Source organism: Octopus sinensis, linkage group LG1, assembly GCF_006345805.1.
Source record: "Octopus sinensis linkage group LG1, ASM634580v1, whole genome shotgun sequence".
In the NCBI taxonomy this organism is placed as follows: domain Eukaryota; kingdom Metazoa; phylum Mollusca; class Cephalopoda; order Octopoda; family Octopodidae; genus Octopus; species Octopus sinensis.
In genome coordinates, this window is record NC_042997.1 from 134796088 (window position 1) to 134808267 (window position 12180).

Below are 12180 nucleotides of genomic sequence, written 5' to 3' on the forward strand. Positions count from 1 at the left end.
GACAGGACGGTTAAGCGGTAGGTGATCACAGATGCGATAAACACATTTGCGACCTCTGCCCTCCCTTTCAGGGATAGCCATCGTCCAGACCAGATCTGGGTTAGATGGGCTATCCTGCTCGTGATCTCGCTCCAAGTTTTCTTTAACTGGAGGTCTGGCCCAAACCAGACCCCTAGCTTGTTCACCGGACTGTCTGTCCAACGTCCCACGACGCTCTTGGACGGCAATGACTTGCCTCTCCAAGTGCTGAGCTGCAAGCCGGCCGACTTTTCCCGGTTAATTATTGCTACTGCCACCACCTCGTATTTTTTAACGGCTTCAGCTACCCACTGTAGGTGTCTCGCCTTAGATACAATGATGGTGATGTCATCCATGTACGCCGTCACTGATCTTCTGCAACCTAGATTTCGCAGGAAGCCACTCATACACTCCAACTTCCGCAGAAAGGGCTTGAGAGCCAGTACATACAGAAGTGGGGAGAGCAGACATCTTTGACGAACCGAGCGCTTGATAGAGAACGGTTCTGAAAAGAAACCGTTTCACCCGATCGATCGAGTGATTGTTGCTGTAAAACTCTATGATCCAACTGCGAAAGATCGGGCCCAACCCGACTGCCGCGAGAACCGTCACCAGATACCGATCCTATCGAAAGCTTTAGCTTGGTCTAAATGGACCAGTGCCCCATCCTTGCCAGGTACCTTATTAACCCGCTCTAAGGTATAGCGTATAAGATGGAGAATATCGTGTATGGACCGGCTGGGGATAGCACAAGTTTGCGCCTCCCTGACGATTCCACCCACGACCCGCACCAATGTGTTTGCTAATACCTTGGCCAAAATCTTCAACTCTGCGTTCAGCGGAGTGATGGGCCGAAAGTTATTCACTAGATCCCCTTTGTCTGGGTCCTTCCTTAGCAGTGTCACCATTCCCCGGATCAAAGGTTTGGGCATGAACCTATTCTACTGCCAATTGGTGAAAATGTAAATGCCCAAATAATTCTGGCATGCTGTAATAAAATTCGTAGGGAAGACCATCCAATCCTGATAACCTCTCTCCACGACAATCCGACAAAGCATACTCTACGTCCGCAGCTGTGATCAGCTTTTTACAGCATTCCGCTTCCTGCACCGAAAGATGCGGCAAACCGGTGAGGAAATCCGTAGGGTCCATCTTGCGCTCCGGTCCATCGCCCATCCCAAAAAGCTGGCCGAAATGCTCGTAAAAAACCTTGCACATCTCTGGTTCGTTTACCAATTGCCCGTGTTTGTTCGTCATAGACCTTATTTTGGTATCATTACCGTGTTGGGCTTCTACGACACGAGCCCCTCTCGCAGCGTTGATCCCTCTCGTCCAATTGTACGAAGCCTAGCTCTGATAATGCACCCTTCGTGTTTAGTATCGTGGTGTTGGTTGAGCGTCAATCTCGCGGCCAGTACTTTGGATGCACTGCCAGTCCGCAATGCTCCTTTTAGGGCCTTAACTAAGTCCCTTTCTACTCTGTTCTTCTAATTTGCTAATTCCTTACTAAATAGGACTCAGACTTAATGGCTCTTTTGAGGGCACGCCACCATTTATTGTTAATAATGGCATCTGTCAGAGCCCTCTTCACTAGCTGACTAATCCGGTTCCTATACTCCTCACAGATCAAAAGAGACCTGTTGAGTTTCTTGTAGCCGAGTCCTTGTCTACATATCCTGTCTAAGACAAGCGTACAGGACACAAGCTTGTGATCGCTGTATCTGACATAGTGGAACTGTGGACAACTAGCTATATTCTTATCCTTATGTCTAACTATAATCTTATTTAGATAAGATCTAGAAGATCCGTTGCTGTTCGTCCATATCCACACTGGAGCGCCCGGAAATTCTAGTCTTTACTGGTCTGTCAGCTGAAAGCGACTGAGCAGAGCGGTGAAGCATGGGTTACCCTTTCTATTTGGATTCGAGTCAACACAATCTGCGCATGCATCGCAGATTGTGATAGAGTCACCTAAAAATACTAAAGTATGAGACGAGCTTATTAGATTTTCTTGGCTTCTAAATTAGTCAGACTGTCTAGTCCTGAAGCAGGTGTAGATACCTACCAGCCTGAATGTTTTACCACTAGTGATCGTCACACCAAGGACAACCAACTTGCCTTCCCGGTCAATAAAAATTGTTCTAATCTCGAAAGCCAGATTTTTCCTGAGTGGAATTGTGACATCACTCCCTCCCACTGGTTGGCATGGAGAAATAAATTTCTCGTAACCGTTCAGGAGTGGGGATAAAGGCTCACATCCCACTCAGTCTGGTTTCCGTGGCCGCTATCACATCCAATGTATGTAACCTGATGTCATTAAGGAAGTGACCTTGCTTCCAGTCTGACCCCAGGCCACGTACATTTAAATATCCTACAGTGAGTATATCCATAAAATGTCTTACCTTTGTTAGAGAAAGGATTATAATCCCTTCTCAGTATAGTCTTGCGGGGATTCTTTGGTTAGGCCCTCGTACATGGACGTACAAAAGTCCTTTCTGAGAGGGCCTATATCGTTGGGGAATCGGGAGCACAACATATTGTAATTTATCCAGTCTATGGAATAAATTTGAATCCCCTCTGGTAGGATGGTGTAATGTTCTTTATAGGGTTCTGTAGATGGTATATCTTGCACTTCTACTGCCAAAAAATAATTCTTCGCATTTATTGCCATTAAGTTGAACTCGGCTGCTGTTGGGAAGAAGGGGAGGGGAAGTTCCTTTTCAGGACTGAGAGCGATAGATTTGGCTACTTTTTGTTAGTGTTGGAGTTGGGGTGGACTATTTGAAAATCGTTTGTGTCCGCTGGGGGAGATTTTCTTTTGTTGGTGCTGGGGCTAGAGTGGGTGGGTTGGGTGTTTCTCCTTTTTAATTTTTTGTGCGTTACAGTAGCCCTATGTATTTTAGTTTCCTTATTTTCGGTTTTTGGGGTAGTGTTTTCCTGTATGGATGGATCCTTTGTATCAGCTGTGGTCGTTGGTTCGGAGGTTTGGGGAGGGGAGGGACATTTAAAGCAGCGAGGCCTCCTCCCCTCGACCATCACACGTAACTTGGCCTCCTCTCCAATCTAGTGATGAGATGCTGCTTGAATGACTATTTCGAGCCTCTGGCTCGATTTTTGTGGCTTCGAGGATCGATATTTTATCCTCTAAGCCTATGATGAGTGTTGCACAAGGCCGGGTAACATTTTTCTCGGGAGAAATTTCTTCCACCGTTATTTTGGAAGTGCGCCTTACTAGGTAGGTTGGTAGCAGCACTACATCGGGTGTTTTTAAGGGTTTGATGGGGTGTTACCTGGCTTTTTCCTCACTTTTGAAATGCACAATGATTGTTGCAAATCTCTTGCCTATTGTCACAAAAGTAATGTCAAACCAAATAGGCTGTAGATATTTCTCCACTTCTTTCGATGCTATTTCTAGTTTTTTTCTCCTTAATTACTAGACTTTTGAACATAATTGTTTTTTGGTAGTGCTTTCTATACATTCACTTTGGAGGGTGGCTTTCAATTCATGCCCCTCTCTCTGAAACACCTATTTATGCTTGTTTAAAATTTCGGGTCCCACATTAAGAGTTTTCTCAGTATACCATCTGCAGCGGCGAAATTTACTTTGTTCAGCTATTCTTATGGGCGACCTTCAAGAAAATCCGTTTCAGTCGCACCTTGAGTCCCTTCCACCACCTCCACGTTTTCGAGCTTGGTCAGGATCTTGACATTCTTTGGTTCTTGTTCCTTTTGGGGGCACATCAAAAAGATGTGCCCCTTCTGGCCACAGCCATAAGAAGTTGGAGGTCTCCCCTCCAAATTTTTTCCAGTAACTCAATCACTTCCGGAATTCCGCTCAAGTGTGTCTGGGTGGGCTGGACAACTAATTCCAGGTCATAACCCCAGCAATTCAATTGCTGAGACCGCGTTGCCTGCGCAATTATTGGGTTTTCTTTTGTTCCCGAAAGTATGGCTTCTGCAGTCCATACCGCTTCTATCTCTGGCAGAATCCTGCCAACCCTTACCCTAGCGACTCGCTTCCCTAGGTAGGTTGGAAGGAGCAGCCATTCTTCTGATCTTATTGGTACAGTGGTGCGCTTCTCTGCCACCTCTATAGTGGCAAATTTTACCTCCACGGTACCGTACGTCCTACCACGGGTGTAGCAGGAGATGACATCTTTCCTTGGTTCGATACATTTTTCAATGACCTCCTCCGGATCCACTTCAATCTTCTTTCGGAGGAAACGCAAACTTCCATACGTTACTCTTTTTCTTTTCACATTTTTGGTTAATTTCTCCGAGGGAGTCAACTTCACTTTCGACCCCTCTCTTTCTGTATAATGGAAACATTCACTTACATTAATATGGAGGATTTTAATTTCGCTCATTTTCAACTGTGATACTGTCTTGTTCTGTTTACCAGCCACCGACGCGTAGCTTTCTGCTCGTTCCTTCTCGTTGTTGATCTCCGGCATCCTACTTTCCATCCCGAATGGGGGAAAATACAAAAAAAAAAAAAAAAAAAAAAACTCAAGCTTGCTGAACAAGCTATGTGTTTTTGAAAAAATGCAACAAATTAACAATAATAGTAACAATTTTAGTAGTTCGACGTACCTGGCCAGAAGCCTTCAACAAATTAAACCACCCAACGATTGTTCTTTTACGCAGAAATTACGAATGCCTGGAACGCAGTTCATTTTGATTTTTATACCGATAACCTCCATGAGATGCGCGTGCATATCGGTTTCCATGACAATTGATTGCGTCTGCCACCTACGGCATTCAACGCAGCTGCGTTTCGGTGTCTTGTTTCAGGGAAAGATGAGAGGTTACCTGAATTTGGATCTCAGCCATAAATCAGCATGTCTTGGAAAATTTACACTTACACCCCTGGAATAAATTTTAAGAATTTAACATAAAAATGACATTTGATAAAATCTCGATTTTTTTGTTGCGCTTCAGTGTAAATTACTAGTAAGTAATATATCTGTTGTAAATCCTAGACTTGAATATTGTTCCCTCATTTCCTCATGGTGTATACAACCATGAGAAATGTTATAAAGAGGCACAGGCTTTGTCCTCCCTTTATTAGAGAAAGAGAAATGTAGTTAATTGGTGTTGACAGTGAAATGGACTTAGTAAATATAGGAAGAAAGAAGCGTTGTAACAACAAAGGCAAAATATATTAAAACATTCGGTCTTCAAAACAAAAAAGGAAGTGATTTAATTTCTCTCACGCTTCTAAAATTACTTTTAGTAAATGTATTTGCAGGGAAGCGAAACATTATACATTATAGTTGTAATATCAACTACAAAAACTATGACAACGATGACGATAACAACAAATTGCAGTTGAATCTCCTTTTAGACACAAAGTACATATCTAAAAGTAATTGTATGATTATCTTTGGTCACATGTTTGCTCGAAAAAATTTGATCTGCAGATAAGAAACGAGAACAACAAGCGCGACTATAGATTACTAAACTAATACTCACTAACACACACACACGCGCGCGCGAGCACACACTTATATACACACACACACACACACACACACAAACAAACAAACAAACAAACACACCTTGCTACTAATGCTTCTGAAAAATGACGTTGATAATTACCCATTCTCTATAACATTGAACTCCTATCTTGCTCGGCATGTCAATCTCCTGGAAACTGTTCAGAAGCGTACAATCAGACTTATTCACTGTTCACTTCTTTATTCTTTATACTGTTCATTAAGTTTTGGTTACTTTTTCTTTTCTGATGAATTGCATCTGAGCACTGTATACAATAAGTTCATTATTTATTAGAAATATTAAATTTCTAAATGTCTCAAAGAGACATGAGCGGTGGTGGAGCGATAGAGTGGTTGTATACTGTCAACATAACGTGACAGTCCCGTATGGGAATTACACCACCGCTGTTTAGCCCTAGGAAGCATCGACGCTTCCTATCGGCTTTGACTTAGTAACAAATGCTGTGAACATATATGACACCAACCAATCATTTAACAATTGAAATTTCGTTCCGTGCTCAAGAAAGAACTCATTGATTTAGTAGCTGATTTATCCTTCCTTTCTACTTCCTTCCTTCCTCAAATCTATACAACAGTTTCCCGAGCAAATTGTAGGGTGTTTTCTATTTGGTGACAAATATATATTTACTCTTTACTCTTTTACTTGTTTCAGTCATTTGACTGCGGCCATGCTGGAGCACCGCCTTTAGTCGAGCAAATCGACCCCAGGACGTATTCGTTGTAAGGCCTAGTACTTATTCTATCGGTCTCTTATTGCCGAACCGCTAAGTTACGGGGACATGAACACACCAGCATCGGTTGTCGAGCGATGTTGGGAAGACAAACACAGACACACAAACACACACATAATATATATATATATATATATATATATATATATATATATATATATATATATATACATATATATATACATACATATATATATATATATATATATATATATATATATATATATATATATATATATATATATATATACATATACACGACAGGCTTCTTTCAGTTTCCGTCTACCAAATCCACTCCCAAGGCTTTGGTCGGCCCGAGGCTATAGTAGAAGACACTTGCCCAAGGTGCCACGCAGTGGGACTGAACCCGGAACCGTTTGGTTGGTAAGCAAGCTACTTACCACACAGCCACACCTGAGCCTATGCATATTTATGCATATTTACTTGGAAATTGGTTCGCTTACGGTTCGACAAATCATAGTGTGAACATTTTTTTTCTTTGCACAGCACAACTTACACTTGTCTGGAATGGTCTTGCCTACTTATTGAAACAATAAAGAAAATATTATCGTCGACTATTATTTTTTTCTCTCATTACCTATTTGACCCTCCTTTAGCATTTCAATGTCTCAAATGTTAAATATACATAGAAAAATGGAATTGCTTAGATAATGAATAATAAGTGAGAGGCGATGTTATTCGACTTGTAAACACTAAGTAAGTGGCCGCGAACTTATTTAATTCATAAGGCAACAATGGTCAAAATAAATTCAATGAGAGAGAAAAAAAAAAAAACCAGAGGAAAAAGAAATTTGGTCAATGTTTGATATCATTTTAAGTTTTCCTGAAATTTTACTTATAGCATTAATAAAGTCATATCTTAGTTTCTATAGTTCAGTGTAACAAGTACCACTGACTATCAAATTCTGTTCAATCAATAATTGCTTAAGAATGTAACAAACATTTAGAATGCAAAAAAAAAAAAAAACAGAAAAAAGCAAAAGACAACTTCAAGTATAGAAACTAAGGGGAGAAAAATCAATGCATAGTGTAGTAGTTACCTCCCTTAAGCAAATTATCGCCCTTCGTGGATTTAATGCGCTAACCTAGAAACTGCCTTCACAAACTATTAAAAAAAAGTGCTTACAAACTACTAAAGTAGTATTATAAAATTGTTCATTCAGTCATTTACATAAATAGCTTTGCATAGTTATGCAATCTAAGCAGACTAGGTGTATAGAAGTAATAGATTTAATTGAAAAATAATCATTTTGATTAGACAACTTGTAATATGAAGAGAATTAAAATCGATTCATTTATGTTGCTGGAATATAGTTTATCAACACCGGTTATCTGAAGAGTAAAGCCTTTCCCTTTACAATTACTTTGTACGGAAACATCCTTAGTTTTATTGTGGAATATTCTCCTTATAGATTTTATATAACTCGACTTTAGAATGGTCGGTGTGTTAGAAACTACATGACATTGGAAATATTTTGGAGATTAGTCGTGTGGCTCAAGAAATTTTTTTTAAAGGTTGTAGTCAGACGGATGCAACTAGTACAGCCCTCCCTGATCTTGAAAGGAGTCCCATAGGGAAATGTCTTAGGGATATTCTATCGAACACAACTCAGACATACTTTCTCACAATCTATGCCAATGATATAAAAGTTTTACAGGTAATGAAGTATTCTGATCATGCCAGACAACCGCGGCATTAACTTAATCCAGTCTACAAGAAGGCCGAAGTAAATAATATGCAATTTAAAGCCTGAAAATTACGAGCTATTCGCTATAAATCTACAAACACATTACTGAGATGGCAACGATGTGCTAAAGGTTGCTGGGGTGGATTTTGATATCAGGCCGTGAGAGTCGGAAGCTGTGCTTGTTTTGTGAAGAACAATCCTTGTCAGACGTTTGATCTATTCCACACCACTAGAAATTATGCTACCAGAAGATCGTTACAGTGCTATAACTAAGGTACTGGAAGAGGCTGAAAGCGATAAAATTCACCTTCTCGGGCAGAGAACTAGAAAGATATGTAGTGATCCATACGTTAAAGAACTTTGAAGAACTACCACTAGAATAGGAACAACACGATATACAAGTATAGTGCCAAATATAGCAGGACTACATACTGTAATAACTTAAGGATCAACAGCCCACAGATTATCAATATCTCATCAAAGAAACTGAAAACGCTACGGGGAGTGGATGTAAATGTATTCAAAGGTATCTGGATGCTCCGCTATCTGCGATTCCTGACAAACTGCGCTAAGAAATGCAACAGAGAGCATTGGTATTAAACTTCTTCATTCAACCAAAATTCTCTTGAGAAACAATATTAGTTTCCTCTTTGTCTCGATCTTTTAAATCTGTCCATTTACTTTATAACATAGTAGCAGGCGTACTCGACGTTGTCCGGGTGCATTAGTTCGAAAAGGCTAAGAAACTAATAAAGCGATTAACACCCACTCCGTTAAGCACCTTTCACGCTTTATGGCAAGACTAACATCTAAGTAACTCTTTAAGGGAACCGCACGTGTAATATTACGACAACAATCAAATGAAATGATAAAGCAACAAAAGTTATAACAGCAATAATGTAGGACTGAAATATAGCACCAGTACGGCAAGTCTACAAATCTTCCTTATAAACAACATTTTTTAGTTTTCCCCTGGGAGATGAAGGCATGTAAACTGTTCCTAAAACCCTCTCTTGAGCAGCAAACGTACAGTTGACCGCATGAAGAGCACGGTTCGGCTAAAGTAAAGTCCAACAACAGACAGAAATTGTCCCTGAGACTTATTAATAGACATGGCGTAACTGAGTCTAATTGGAAACTGCACTCTGCGGAATGTGAATGGTAAGTAAGCAGCCGAAGGCACAAGGGCAATCCGCAGTATGAAGACGTCTTGACCTTTACCACAGACAGTCATAATCGTTGCTTCAATGATATTGGGAAGTAATTTTGTTATAACAAGAGGTGTACCGTTGCCCAACGTCGGTGGATTTAAATTCCTTATCAGCATAACAGGGCTACCTACTTTAAGACTAAGAATATGTGGAGGTAACACCTGAAGGCTCCAAGGAATTCAAAAATTCAGTGGGATAATCAACTACTTCATCCTGATTGGGAATGGTGTCTACTGACGTATAGACTGTCATGTCACCAGGCAAACGCAGTAAGAGGCTGTTGTTGATTGCACTGACCGCAACGTTTTTAGGGGCCAAAATAGCTCTTTGGCAATGCCAATCTAGATCTCAGTTGTGGACTTTTAGGACTGGAAAGACCTGGTCCTGAAAACTCTGGATAATACTGGCTATTGTGAAAATGTTACTTATGTTAACATCATTTCTGTCTTCTGGAACTTCACCATTGCCAAGAAAGAGAATGTCCCTCGAAAATCTTCTGACAATGGGTCCTCATGGAGGCGCGCTCTCATGTTGGATTTTAACTTTAAAGTAACAACATGACTCCATAGAGGTGAAGACTTAAGACATGCCATTACTTCATCCACCCTTGAGCCTTTCGGAACCACTGGCAATGTTTGCCTAAAGTTCCCAGATAGCAAGACAGTGACACACACCATCGGTTCGTGGCTTTCATTTATGTCTCGCAAAGTTCCATCCAATGCCTTGTGAGCCATTGTGCATTCATCCCAGACAATCAGGCGGCATTGTGAGAGCAATTACCCGTTGTCCGACGTCTTTGAAATGTTGCAAACAGGCGTTGGTGAACTTGCGAGGTTAAGGGGAAGCTTAAACGTAGAGTGTGCAGTCCTACCACCAGGGAGCAGAGTAGCAGGTATGCCCGAAGTTGCTACAATTATTGCAATGCACTTTTGTAGCCTTACTTTTGCAAGAATGAGTCTAGTTACGAACCTTTAGCCTGTCCCGCCAGGAGCGTTGAGGAAGAATATGCTACCTTTACGTTGTAATGGATGAATTAAGAAAATAACTAATATAGTTCAGATAATAAGAAATAAGCATACTCAGTTTCATTTTTTACCAAATAAATTACGAAGGAGGGAATGGGTTATTTCCCTTGGAAGCTTAAAAATAATTACGCCTGCCGATCAACCGCACGCAAATGTTATGCCTCCGCCGTTTCCTCGAACATTTTTTCGAAATCAATTTATACTTAAAACCTCCCCAGACACATAAGCAATGTTCGTGTGAAGTTTAAGAAAAATCGGTCGAGCCGTTTTGGCGCAAAACGAGGACATACCAATACACACACACACAGAGACATTTTCAGTTTTAATATGTAAGATATTATATTATTTTTAATATCAACGGTAAGTTTTCTGAATACATTCTGAACTATTTACGATGCTTTCTACTAACTATATTAAATTAATGTTTCCTTAATATCTAACAAACAATCGTTCTAAATTTAAATGAAACAAGACCTGTGGATATGTTTTATTTCTCTACTATCTCTACAATATCTCTGCACTGATCTTTTATGTTCCCCCGCCAGGAGTACACTTTAGCGACTCATATCTAATGTATGAATCTTCATTTCGCTTCACCCATCCGTATGAGAAACACCTCGAATAAAGATGTATAGGATTGTCTCTCTTTAGATTTGAATGTGGAATTAATGTGATTTAATGTAAATCAACTAGGTGCACAAAATGTTCATATCAAAGGAGACCAAGACACTTACACAACAGAAACACGTGTCGAAATGTAATATGAAGAAAATTCTTTAATAAATAAATTTTGAAGACGTAAAATTCTCACTTCTTTATTAATATTTCTTGATTGTATACATATGTATGTACGTAAGAATGGCTGAATGTATGTATGTATGTATGTATGTATGTATGTATGTATGTATGTATCTATGTATGTATGTCATTGTTCAGTTTTATTTTAAGATTTCTTGCCAATAGAGAACGAACCGGATTCTAACCTAGATCCAAGTCTCCTTCCTTGGAATCTCAACACCAACAACAGGTTATTTTTGTATGTATGTATGTATGTATGTATGTATGTATGTATGTATGTATGTATGTATGTATGTATGTGAGCGTGCACTAACGACGTATCCGATGCCATTCGTGGAAGCTTTCGCTCGCGTCTTAGGTTCGACTGACCCTTGCTCGACCGCCTTTGGCACGGAACTTTTCTCGACTTAACTGCGGCTCTTGGTGGACCAAATCAGATATTCAACCTATGTAAGTGTCTTTTCAAAACATTGTCTGGTTTAAAAAGTTACATCATATACCATGATGGTTCTAAGTTGTAGGTACAAGAGGTGGTCAAACTCTGCATAAGGAGTAGACAACCACTATGTATGTATGTATGTATGTATGTATGTATGTATGTATGTATGCGTGTAGATTTGTATGTTTTGTTTTATGCATGTCTTCTCATGCATATACTTTCACATCTAGACATGCTCATATTACATGGTAAAATGCGAGCGAGGGAAATAATATTCTTAAGATTATAATCCTGGAAAATTAGAGGACAAGTTATTACATTTTGAAAAGTTTGGGACAACTTATTACATCTCGTTAAGTACAGAACAAGAAAAACTTTACTTAAATATATTATTTCATTTGCCCGCATTTTCCCATGTAATCCATGTTTCTTCCATTATTTATGCTAATTAATAATATGTCAAATGTATCAATTAGCGTTGCCGTTGATAATTTTATCCTTACCTCAATGACGTCGGTGACATATATTAAAAGTTCCCTTATAGAACTATATTCATAAAAAAGTATATTATCACCCTCAAATTTCTGAAACAAACTCTCATAACTTATTTCTTTGAAAGCTTCATTGCATGAGATTGATAACATGAAGTTCCTCGAATTGAGCTCTATCATTTAAGCTTAATTAAAATATAGTTTGTTTTTAAAATAAAAAAAAGTTAATTATACTTAAA